General features: G+C 37.8%; 1 protein-coding gene across 6 annotated transcripts in view; it reads right to left on the reverse strand.

Annotated features, from left to right (window-relative positions):
- Positions 1–12,918, reverse strand: part of LOC124260464 (sodium/hydrogen exchanger 9-like) — a 68,925-nt gene that overhangs the window by 10,324 nt on the left and 45,683 nt on the right. The gene's annotated exons all lie outside the window — the stretch shown is intronic.

A 12,918-nucleotide genomic window follows, 5' to 3' on the forward strand; every position in this document is an offset into this window, starting at 1 on the left:
CAATTTGGCAGGCTAAACTTTACCTGTGGCATTTATCATTACTTACTAAAAAAGACACAGCTGTCTGACTGGTCAGTGACATCTTTGAAAATGGCATTTAAGTCAGCTGGCCAGTATACATATTAGTGGTGGTCCGATTAATTGAAATAATCGAAGATTGGTCGCAATGACTAAACAACCAAGGAATCGATCATGCTCTCATAATCGAACACAAGCAATTCTGGCACACTTGTTTGCATTAACAATATTTTCACAAGGTTGGTTTTGTCTGTTACATTTCATAAGCACTACAAGCTTGTTCCAAGTCATGATTGAATTTATCTTAAAGACTCCAGATATATTATGTTCCTAACATACTGGTCATGCTTTAAAGATGTGAAATTTGCAAATGCATTGTGTGCAATTTGCAAAACAAAACCCGAAAGATCTTCATGTTTTGTCTTTATATTTTGTGCATAACAAACATAACCAGGAAAAGCTTGATAAATGAAGGTAACCAATTATTGTCGATGATTGATCGGTTGTTATGAACCAATCATCAATTTTGAGATGTTAACTAATTCCCAACACTAATACATATGAATGATGTGACATCATGTACTTCACAACACACTTAACTTGTGTTGATTATTGAGATGTCCAAAGCCATACATCCTTCTGTTACACATATGCTCCATCAAATTCATTCCTTGTGAGGTGTTGTGTATTTGTAACCTGTGTCAATAGAGAAATGGACAGGTTTCACTAGCTTTGAATGTCAATAGAGAAATGGACAGGTTTCACTAGCTTTGAATGTCAATAGAGAAATGGACAGGTTTCACTAGCTTTGAATGTCAATAGAGAAATGGAAAGGTTTCACTAGCTTTGAATGTCAATAGAGAAATGGACAGGTTTCACTAGCTTTGAATGTCAATAGAGAAATGGACAGGTTTCACTAGCTTTGAATGTCAATAGAGAAATGGACAGGTTTCACAAGCTTTGAATGACAATAGAGAAATGGACAGGTTTCACAAGCTTGGAATGTTTGAATGTCAATCAAGAGAAATGGACAGGTTTCACAAGCTTGGAATGTCAATAGAGAAATGGAAAGGTTTCACAAGCTTTGAATGTCAATAGAGAAATGGACAGGTTTCACAAGCTTGGAATGTCAATAGAGAAATGGAAAGGTTTCACAAGCTTGGAATGTCAATAGAGAAATGGAAAGGTTTCACAAGCTTGGAATGTCAATAGAGAAATGGAAAGGTTTCACAAGCTTGGAATGTCAATAGAGAAATGGAAAGGTTTCACAAGCTTTGAAAACTGTTACACCCCCAGGATATACCTACATGATCTTCAAGACACCTGCTCATGGCAGTTCTCAAGTGATGATCTTCGTGATTCAAAGATCAACAACATGTTATCAAATGTTATCTGATGTCAGGTATCAGGGTTTATCATAAGTTGTGACATACAGAACAAGATCTCACTTTGATATGATCACAAAATATGACACACAAAACAAGATTTCACTTAACAAAGATCACAATTGTGACACGCAGATAAGTCTCACATTACCATGATCACAATTGTGACAAATAAAACAAGATCTCACATTACCATGATCACAATTGTGACATACATAGAGGATATTATATGAGTGCCCATGTCATACTATGTTTTCGACATGAGTGCCTAAATGCTGGTATTTCCCGAGCGAGAGCGAGGTATATACCAATATTTAGGCACGAGTGTCGTTAACATAGTATGACATGGGCACAAATATAATATTCTGTTTATTACCGAAGTTGTCAAATTGAGGAAAATAAACCCAAATCTACTTTTAAACAAAGGCTGGCTACCCGCCGTTGCCGCATGTAGAACGCGCAACATCACAGAAGAAACGTGACGTCATAGCATTGTTCATGACGTCACGTCACCATGACAAAGTGATATTTTGCCCTAAGGCATCATATGAAAAATATTCGCCCTCGTAGGTAATAAAAAATAAGATCTCATGTTACCATGATCACAATTGTGACATACAAAACAAGATCTCACGTTACCATGATCACAATTGTGATACACTGACCAAGCTGTCACTAGTGTTAGGTTGTAGTTAGGAAAGTATGATATTGCTAGTCTCATGAAATCTCATAAGCGAGATTTATATCCAACATGGCAGTCTCCATAGGAACTAACGAATGCTGAGGTTAGATAATTGTGTTCTATTTGTGACGTAACCATGATTATTACGTATTGTGCACCATTAGGTATCCAGGTAGTTGTGAGGGGTCAGTTAGTAGACGTTGCAGCTGTGTGCGCACGTATCTTTGGATGTAAGCCTGTACCGAATAAATAGTCACGGTTCTTCAATACAAAGTTGTTCTTCTTCCACGGATCTAACACTAGTGTTTGCCATGATCCCAGCCAGAGCCAGGCCTTATTTCACCTAGATCACATTTGTGATACCTATCACATAACCATGGTAACCCCAGTGTTGGAAAATGAAAAAGGATAATATACAAACAAACAACTCAAACTATCAATTTGTTTTATTTTCTATAAATAATAAATAAGTATTATCTCCAAGCATGACATACGTATGCAATCACAGGCAGCTCCACTTCCTACTGATGTACATGGTATCCATAGCAACAAATTTCAGGTTTAAAATATTAACAGTGAAACAAATACTGCAGAAAACATGTACATGTCACTATATGAGTTATATCCTCTCCAACTATGCACAAAACGTCAGCATGAACTGTTTCAAATGTAAACAAGATCTGATCAGACCCTTCTGTGTGGATAACAGCAGAACATCCTGTGTCAGTTAGATCAGAACATTCTGTGGTGATCAGAACGTTCTGTGGTGATCAGATCAGAAGATCCTGTATCAATCAGATCAGAACATTCTGTGGTGATCACATCAGAACATTCTGTGGTGATCACATCAGAACATCCTGTGGTGATCAGATCAGAACATTCTGTGGTGATCAGATCAGAAGATCTGTGGTGATCAGATCAGAACATTCTGTGGTGATCAGATCAGAACATCCTGTGGTGATCAGATCAGAACATTCTGTGGTGATCAGATCAGAACATTCTGTGGTGATCAGATCAGAAGATCCTGTATCAATCAGATCAGAACATTCTGTGGTGATCACATCAGAACATTCTGTGGTGATCAGATTAGAACATTCTGTGGTGATCAGATCCAAACATTCCAGGATAACGAGTAATATGATTATTCAGTTGGATAATCTGTGCATATCAATGTCTGACAATGTTCCAACATAAAAAATACTTTATCCTGAACACTGACTGGAACTGGATATGTTAAATATTGATATATATTTCCCATAGTGATAGAGATCTTCGACTCTAACACCACCAAGGATCTCAGTTTTAGGGAGGATAAATCCCCCGAGGGATCCCAGCAAAAAGACTATTGTAAAGGACTGTTTTGCATTTTGTTCAATCTCAGGGTCTCTGGGAAGATGGGGCTACAAAAGTTGCTTGAATGGGCTAGATGAAAATCATTTGATCTCTGGTTTTATTTTAAAAACAAGGATGTCTGGACATACCAGTCGTTTTGAAAAAAAATGTAGTGTTTATAAAAAAACAAAATCAACTGTTCAGCTCCTCATTTCAGGAAAAACAACCCTGAAGAACCCTGATCCTAACCCGGCCCCAGTGTTCTTGTTATATCACAGTAAGTCATGTTAATGTGACAGGAAATCCCAGAGTGATGCAAGTCTCAAGTGTTTATCTCTGGGGTGAAACCTACAAGCAGTGAGTGAGTTTAGTTTAACGCCACACTCAGCAATATTCCAGCTATATGGCGGCGGTCTGTAAATAATCGAGTCTGGACACTCCAGACAATCCAGTGATCAACACCATGAGTATCGATTTACGGAATTGAGATACGATGACATGTGTCAACCAGGTCAGCGAACCTGACCACCCAATCCCGTTAGTCGCCTCTTACGACAAGCATGGGTTACTGAAGATCAATTCTAATCCGGATCTTCAAGGGTAAAAAACCCTTCATGCAAGGGTATGGTGCAAACAAACTTTTAAAAAAAATCAAGCTGTACCAAACTATGAACCCCCGATCTTAGGGTTCTGAGGTGCCAAAGGGGGTACAACTCAGCACAGCAATTTGAGGCCCCTTAGACAATTGGGCCCCGCGTGCACCCATCAGGAAGTATGGTATTCATGACACATTTATTTATAGTTTCGAGTGGTAATTCCACTGCCAATTTGATTTCTTTGGATTTATGTTCGTTTGAGATCATAATTTGCAAAATTATCTTCCCACATTTAATTTACTGGCCCTAATTATACACAAGGAAATAAAAAAATCACAGAAAACACTTCACACTTCAAAGTACAGATCATTTGTCAAACATTTAACAAATATACATACATTTATCAAGTTTACCCATGTTTATGACACTACAATTTACAAACCATGACAACATTATGATAAATAAAACACTTTGTGAGATATCAGTCAAACAAGTGAGTGAGTGAGGTGGGTTGTACACTGCTTAAACAGCATTTCAGTTGTAGTGCGTGAGTTTAGTTTTACACCGCACTCAGCAATATTCCAGCTATATGGCGTTAGTCTGTAAATAATCGAGTCTGGACCAGACAATCCAGTGATTAACATCATGAGCATCAATCTACGCAATTGGGATACGATGACACGTGTCAACCAAGTCAGTGAGCCTGACCACCCGATCCTGTTAATCGCCTCTTACTACAAGCATGGGTTACTGAAGACCAATTCTAATCCAAATCTTCACGGGTATTTCAGTTATAGCATGGTGTGTCATTCTGAAGCAGAATGTTGTTATTTGGACAAAATTCATGATATGTTTCAGTTAATCATTTTGGCAGAACATTCTTCCAAATTTGTAACGATTCACCCAGAATAGTATGGCGGGCATCTCTGCTGTTGCTATGGAAACACACATAGAAATGCTGATATAGAATCTGACCAAATACTTGAGTACCCTTACACCGAGTTTGGTAAAATTCATACGTAAATATATTCTCATTAGAGTAATTGCTAAAACGTATTAAAATAACCGTAAGTTGGTGGAAAATGGTTATTAGATGGACAGACATGATACTAATGGTTACAGCACAAAATATATAAAAATATGTATAATAGAATTATGTGTTTAACCAGAAGGGATGGAATACTGGCCTCATTTATACATACAAAATAATAATTCTTCCAGAAAGAAGATTAAGTTCACATATGAAATATTGACTTCTGAATAAAGTGAACGCATCCCCAAGTTTCTCCTAGTGTGGTAGTTAATCCGTCATGACAGGAGTAGAGAATGGAGTATGATAAAGGTCATTCAGCCCAACTACATCTTCATGATGAAAACAACTATGAAAACATTTTGAAATTGTCATGAAAAAACCTCAGACATGTTCAAATATAGAATGAGAAATAGATTGTTGTTTCTTATCAAATTTGCACAGTTTGGACTTTATGAGAGTCAGTTTAGATTAATGCCACTTTGAAAATATTCCCCTGATATCATGACACACCAGCTTGATGTGGGACGACAGCCCGAGCCGATGCACGTCTTAGACAATCACCAGAAACATGTGAGCACAGGGACCCATTTCACAAAGCGATCGTAGCGCTACGACGGTCGTAAGTCTCGGTTAAAATATGGTAGTTACGATCACCTTAGCGCTACAATCACTTTGTGAAATGGGGCTATAGTCTGTTATACAGACCCTGAAACAATTATATCCAAGAAAGCCTGTGAAAGTCTAGAATGTGGGCAAGTCTAGATTTCCACAGTTTCTGAAACTGAAGTCTCTGGGCTCCTTTTCATTATATTTAATGATTATTTTTTATGAACAGGTTTTTTTCTGTAAAATATATTCACTTCAGTGACATGATGTCTGTCTAAGGTCTGTTACTGACAAACAAAGAATCACGACCAGGAATTCATGATCTTAGTATTCTGGCACACAAAGGGAAGCAACTCCCCACATAGTTCACTGTGATAGAACATTGTCCCACCTACGTCCTTTACTTAACAGAAGCAAAGATATCATCTAGGGCTGGCTATTAATATAAACCAAAGAGATCAATAATGATTAATATCAAGCACTTATTGATAAATGTCGAAAAAGTACCAGTACCTTTGACCCAAAACCGCCAAAAAGTCTGAAAGAAATTAACATATTTCCCATCACTGTAAATTAAATAAAAACTATATTTTATCAAGTTTCTGTATGATATTATCAATGACACAATTTTATATTTATAATCATTAACATGTTTCCCCATTGATGATATTTCTGATTATCAATCTCTGTAGCCAGCACTAATATAATTGATTTGCCCACAAAAAGTGATTGACTGCCAAGACCAATTGTTTTCTATTTACAAATAAGTTATGCAAAAGGAATAAAACATTACAAAATACAACAAAAGTCGTCTTTGATTGAAACATGCTTCTTAAAGCATTTTGGTATTTCTACATGAAAAAATTATTTCAAGAAACAAAATAGCAACATGATCTTAAAAATCAACATTTTTAACCTGATCAGTTTGCCATTTGCACAAAAACCAAGTCATTTTTAAACAAGAAAATTAGTTGGTCCTGACTACACAACAACCACACACGGTACACCATTCAAGTTTAGATAGGGATGTTCATGCACCAAAAATGCTAGCATAATACATTAAATTATGCACCAGTAATTGGAGTGAGTGAGTGAGTTTTGGTTTTACGCCACTTTTAGCAATATTCCAGCAATATCACGGCGGCGGACACCAGAAATGGGCTTCACACATTGTACCCATGTGGGGAATCAAACCCGGGTTTTCGGCGTGATGAGCGAAAGCTTTAACCACTAGGCTACCCCACCGTCCCACCAATAATTTGGAAGTCTCTGACAGCTACAGACCTCCATTTTACAGTATTCCTATTACAGACTCAGGGGTATATTTGAATTAAAAAATATTCACAAACTCGAAAAGCTGTTTCCATTTTTAACAAAGTTTCATATAATAAATACTAAACATATTTAGTATAAATCCATTCATAAGCTAGTTATGCATGAGATCACATTGAAATTGTACCTCAGATCTTGGCCATATAAGGATATAAAAACAAAATTTGATAATCATGAAAATACAGGCACAAAATTCATTCATGTATCAAAAGTATTATTATCTACACATCTGAAAATAATATGACTAATAAATCATAAAGTATGAATGAGGTGTAAAACTCCTTTTGGCAAAAACATACTGGCAAGTAAAACTAATCAAAGATCAATTTGTCGAAGGGATTACATACTCAGATAGATAATCCAATACTCTGTTTACATCGACTATGACTGGACATCTATTTACTGATGTATTGATAACTTACTGAGAGATATACTGCACAATTGGCTTGATGATTACTTACCCGAAGATTAAAGACTGAGACAATATGTTGAGTTAGTGAGTTGATTAATGCGCCTTTGAGCATACCGGTATATCAGCTATTGGTTTTGATTTAATTTGCAAGGTATCATAAATAAATGTGGTTTATCATCACTGGTCATATATCCTAATCCTTTTTGATTTTGTACATGACATGCAGGGGGATGGGGGAGGAAGAGGTGTGACTTACTTTGTACATAAATTTTAGGGGGGTCATTCACATTGTACATGCTTATGCCTTTCTTTTTCGTTTCCCTACATCGTTTCCAGCAGGTGCAGGTTTTACACCGCACTCAGCAATAATCCAGCTATATGGCGGCGGTCTGTAAATAATTAAGTCTGGAAAAAACAATCCAGTGCTCAACAGCATGAGCATCGATCTGCGCAAATGAGAACCGATGACATGTGTCAACCAAGTCAGCGAGCCTGACCACCCGATCTCGTTAGTCGCCTCTTACGACAAGCATGGGTTACTGAAGACCAATATTTTAACCCAGACCTTCACGGGTCTACAAATTTGGTGATATGCACAGGGTCAGTGGAGAACAGATTCTGTTTAAATATAGCGATGGAACTAAACTTTTATCATAATATTGATATTAATTTAATGATATACAAAAATATATCTGTATTATTTGATTGTCATTCAAGCTATTAGGACTTCGCCAAAATTGTTTACTTATCAGGTATTTTACTTATCCAAACTTATAAAAACCTGCAAATGACAACCATATGCATGTATATGTATGCATATGTAACAATGGACCACTTATCAGGGCTGGCCTCCAGTTGTCAGTGTATTGTCAACTGCTTGACGCCAGCGAGCTGTAAGTACGATGTTTGTTTGACTGATGTGGTGATCGCTAATTTAGTTATCCAGTCTCTTTTGTTAAGTAATTTACTTCCAGAGACCGTGAGAGGACGTTTAGTTAAGCAGTATTGTTTACTTATCCGAGCTTAGTTAACCGGACTCTAATAGTGATAATTAATGAAGAAAGTTGCCGGGACCAAAGAAAAGTGTTTACTTATCTGGTCTGTTTAGTTAAGTGGTCTTTACTTAGGCAGTTTCCACTGTATTAGGCTTTCTACCAGGTATATATAAGACAGGGTTCGTACACATTATCAGCCATCAAAATTAGGCCTTTTGGGGTCTTGTAAGTCCCAATCAAATATGTTAGGGAACTATAGAAACACATAAGTAGTTCCACACACACAAGGTTGGTGTGGGGCCGACCAGCAGGACATGTTGTAGTTCAAACACACACACGGTTGGTGTCAGCAGGGGTTGGACAAACAACACCAGCAGTGACCGACCAGCAGGACATGTTGTAGTTCCACACACACAAGGTTGGTTCAACACACACACTGTGGGGCCGACCAGCAGGACATGTTGTAGTTCCACACACACAAGGTTGGTGTGGGGCCGACCAGCAGGACATGTTGTAGTTCCACACACACAAGGTTGGTGTGGGGCCGACCAGCAGGACATGTTGTAGTTCAACACACAAGGTTGGTCAAATGTGGGACCGACCAGCAGGACATGTTGTAGTTCAACACACACAAGGTTGGTGTGGGGCCGACCAGCAGGACATGTTGTAGTTCCACACACACAAGTGGGGCCCACCAGCAGGACATGTTGTAGTTCAACACACACACAAGGTTGGTGTGGGGCCGACCAGCAGGACATGTTGTAGTTCCACACACACACGGTTGGTGTGGGGCCGACCAGCAGGACATGTTGTAGTTCAACACACACACGGTTGGTGTGGGGCCGACCAGCAGGACATGTTGTAGTTCAACACACACACGGTTGGTGTGGGGCCAGGACACCACACACAGCAGGACATGTTGTAGTTCACACACACACCACGGTTGGGTGGGGCCGACCAGCAGGACATGTTGTAGTTCAAACACACACCTGCGGTTGGTGTGGGCCGACCAGCAGGACATGTTGTAGTTCCACACACACGCGGACTGCTGTGGGGCCGACCAGCAGGACATGTTGTAGTTCACCACACACACAGGACGTTCAACACACACAAGGTTGGTGTGGGGCCGACCAGCAGGACATGTTGTAGTTCCACACACACAAGGTTGGTGTGAGAGTTTGTTAGCTAATACATTTTACAATATAAGGAGATAGTATTGTGCTTAAGATATAATATCTTAAGCTACATATATAATAGCCAAACTTAGTAGAGTTTGTTAGCTAAATATATGTTTACAATATGAGTATAATACTGTGCTTAAGATATAATTAACTTAAGCTACATATATATAGCCAAAACTTAGTATAGTTTGTTAGCTACAATATATTTTACAATATATATAAGTACTGTGCTTAAGATATAATTAACTTAAGCTACAGATATAATGTCAAACTTAGTAAAGTTTGTTAGCTAAATATATTTTACAATATGAGTATATGACTGTGCTTAAGATATAATTAACTTAAGCTACATATACAATATAGCCAAAACTCTGTAGAGCTTATTAGCTAATAGATTTATAATGTAACCATAGCACTTGCTTAAGATATGATTAGACTAAGCTAAATGTATATAGCAAAAAACTCCTTAGAGTTTATTAACTTAATATACTTTTATGTTATAAATGATAGTACTAGAGCTTTAAGATATGATTAAACTTAAGTTGCTATATATATAATAGTAAAACTCCATTAGAGAGTTTGATAGCTTTAATACATTTTATTATGTTGATTTAGACTTAGCATTGAGCTTAAGATATGAAGTAAACTCTTAAGCTAAATATATAATAGCAAAAACCTTTTAGAGTTTTAATAGCTAATATACTTATATGGTATCAATGATAGTATTGAGCTTAAGATATGAAGAAACTTAAGTTACATATGTATGCAAAACTCCGGTGAGAGTTTGTTAGCTAATACATGATATAATGTAACCATAAAGCTTAAAATATGATGAAAACTTAAGCCCAATATATAATAGTGCGAAAAACTCTCTTTAGAGCCTTTGATAGCTAATATACCTTATGTTATAAACATAGTACCGCCAAGATAAGGAATAAGCTTAAGTTACATATAATGTAAGCAAAAACTCCATAGAGTTTGTTAGTCAATACATGTTATAATGAAAACCATATTGCATTAAGATATGATGAAACTTAAGCCAAATAGCAAAAGCTCTTGTTAGCCAACATAGCTTATATGACATGTTCATAAAATACGGTCAGCACACATATGAATGAGCTTAAGCTACCTATATGAATAAGAAAACTCCGTCAGTTTGTTAGCTAATATATTTTTACAATATGAGTATAGTAACTAGCCTAAATATAATGACTTCCGCTCACATTATATTAGCCAAAGCCAAACACTGTAGAGTTCGTCAGCTAATGCATTTATCATGTAACCACTGTGATGATAAAAAATCGAGTTTAAGCAAATTATATATAGCATGAAGCTATTTAGTACTGTTATAAGATAAGTAAAAATCTGTAAAGATTGACTTATCTTCTCCGAGGAACTTGTCACCTGTTGTGCAAGGACCATGGGATCCCAATTGGTGGATAATTAGAAGTGCCTCAGTGAGTGATATCTCTCAGATAATGGTCAAACCACATATATCGATCTGGCTAAGTAATAAACCCTCCATTATTTCAAATAACATTTGTGTAGAATGAAAATTGTAGAAGTTAGGCCCTAATATCAAGAGAGTATTATAGCTCATGGAGGGGTCAGGGATTAGGTCCCATCTGTCTTGTATGCACGTAGTATGACAGTTCTGATCCAAAACGGAGATATAGTAGAGTGAGACTACACTCCGCGTAGTTGATGATAGAGGAAAAAATCTGGTTGTATTTTTTCTTCCTGTTGTATTTCCACACATATAAAATTTACAGTGCTCTTGCCGGGCCCGAAGCGTGATAGCATCATCGTGATCATGAGTCCAAGTATGTCATCCAGGCATGTTCATAAACCTCACTTGTGAGGTGTTGTAGCACTATATTCATATCCCCCAAGTTGGTGCGATGAAACTTCCGCTTATTCTCCAAAGCAGAAACTAGCAGGTTTACTAACCATCTAGTTGTTAGTAGCTTGATGATGAAATTCAGGTGTGTCTGAAACGCTGTGGATTTCGGGATCCACTTGTATCACGTCAGCTCAGGTAAATCGCTATGATGTCCTTGACGCATGTATGTGCACAACCGGAGTTTGTGTCCTCGGGATGAACTTTATGTAAAATCGCTTTCTGACTGCTGTGCCCTGTCTAAACTTGACAGGAGGTCTCTAACCTAGAAGAAAGCAGCCTAATCATGAAGGTTCAGGTTAACTGGTTGTGCTGGGAGGCTTGCTCGCTCATTGATATAAAGTTGTCACTTGCAACCTATGTCTTGAACTGTGAACTATGCTCGACCTTCTGTGTGTAAAGTTTGTTCATCGGGTCCAATCAGAATAAGGCATTTTGATGATTCTGTAGAGTACCCGCTGTGATATCACCGTAGTAGCAGGAAAAGGAACCTTGTATAATATAGTGCCGCAAGTGATATTAGAACAATCATCGGTCTTCATCAGAAAACTTCCCCGGTTACCCGAAAGTGACGAGTGTTTCGAGGTAGATTAATGGTAAACGCTACAAAAGCTTCAAGCTAAAAATACCTTGCCTGTAATATAATGCTGGGTAGGTTATTTTCCTGGCTGTCGCGTGAAAGTACTTCCAGTTTGAATATAATTTACTTTCTTTATATATAAAGGTACAATAACTTGTAAGTTGTCAGCTTGTAGACTGTATACATGAATGTATCGGCCATAATTGTAGAATTAAAGCTGAATTTGTTGTACATATTTCTATTTCTCAGAAATGTTGACGATTATGAGTTATATCGGCTGTAACAAGGCTGCTGTTCAATTTCGAGATATTGAATTGTCTGCAGATATGTAATGGTCATTTATGTAGATAATCGTATCGTACGTCCGGATTGCATATACTAGCAATTTCGGTACGGAATAGTTGATTTCTGTGAAGATCTATGAAACGCCGCTGACAAATTAATACAGCGACCGTTCTGTGTTGTAAATAGCCTGTGCAATTGTTCGCTGTGAGGCTTATAGACGGGCATCTGGCATACAGTTGATAGACAACTTATGCGATGTCTTGAACGGACTGAGGAGTAGCTATATATATGACGAAAGTGGCTAGTATATGGAGACCTTGGAGGCTTCCTCGGTGACGCATGAGACTTCATGAAGCTCTCGAAGTATCCTCTAGAATCTACTTGGTGAAGTGAGACTTGGAGCCACTTAGCTCTTCACGACCTTACGAAGGTATCAGTCAAAGTCCGATTGAATATATATATATATATATATATACGCTTTAACTTCGCTTAACGGCCTCTGTGTTTAACAGGATGTGGGGAGATTGGCCTTCACCTCATGACGCCCTTGTAGCTCGGTGAGGCTCTAGCTTCCCCGAGGC

This window comes from Haliotis rubra, unplaced genomic scaffold (genome assembly GCF_003918875.1).
Source record: "Haliotis rubra isolate DU_JTF1 unplaced genomic scaffold, ASM391887v1 Scf764, whole genome shotgun sequence".
NCBI lineage: Eukaryota > Metazoa > Mollusca > Gastropoda > Lepetellida > Haliotidae > Haliotis > Haliotis rubra.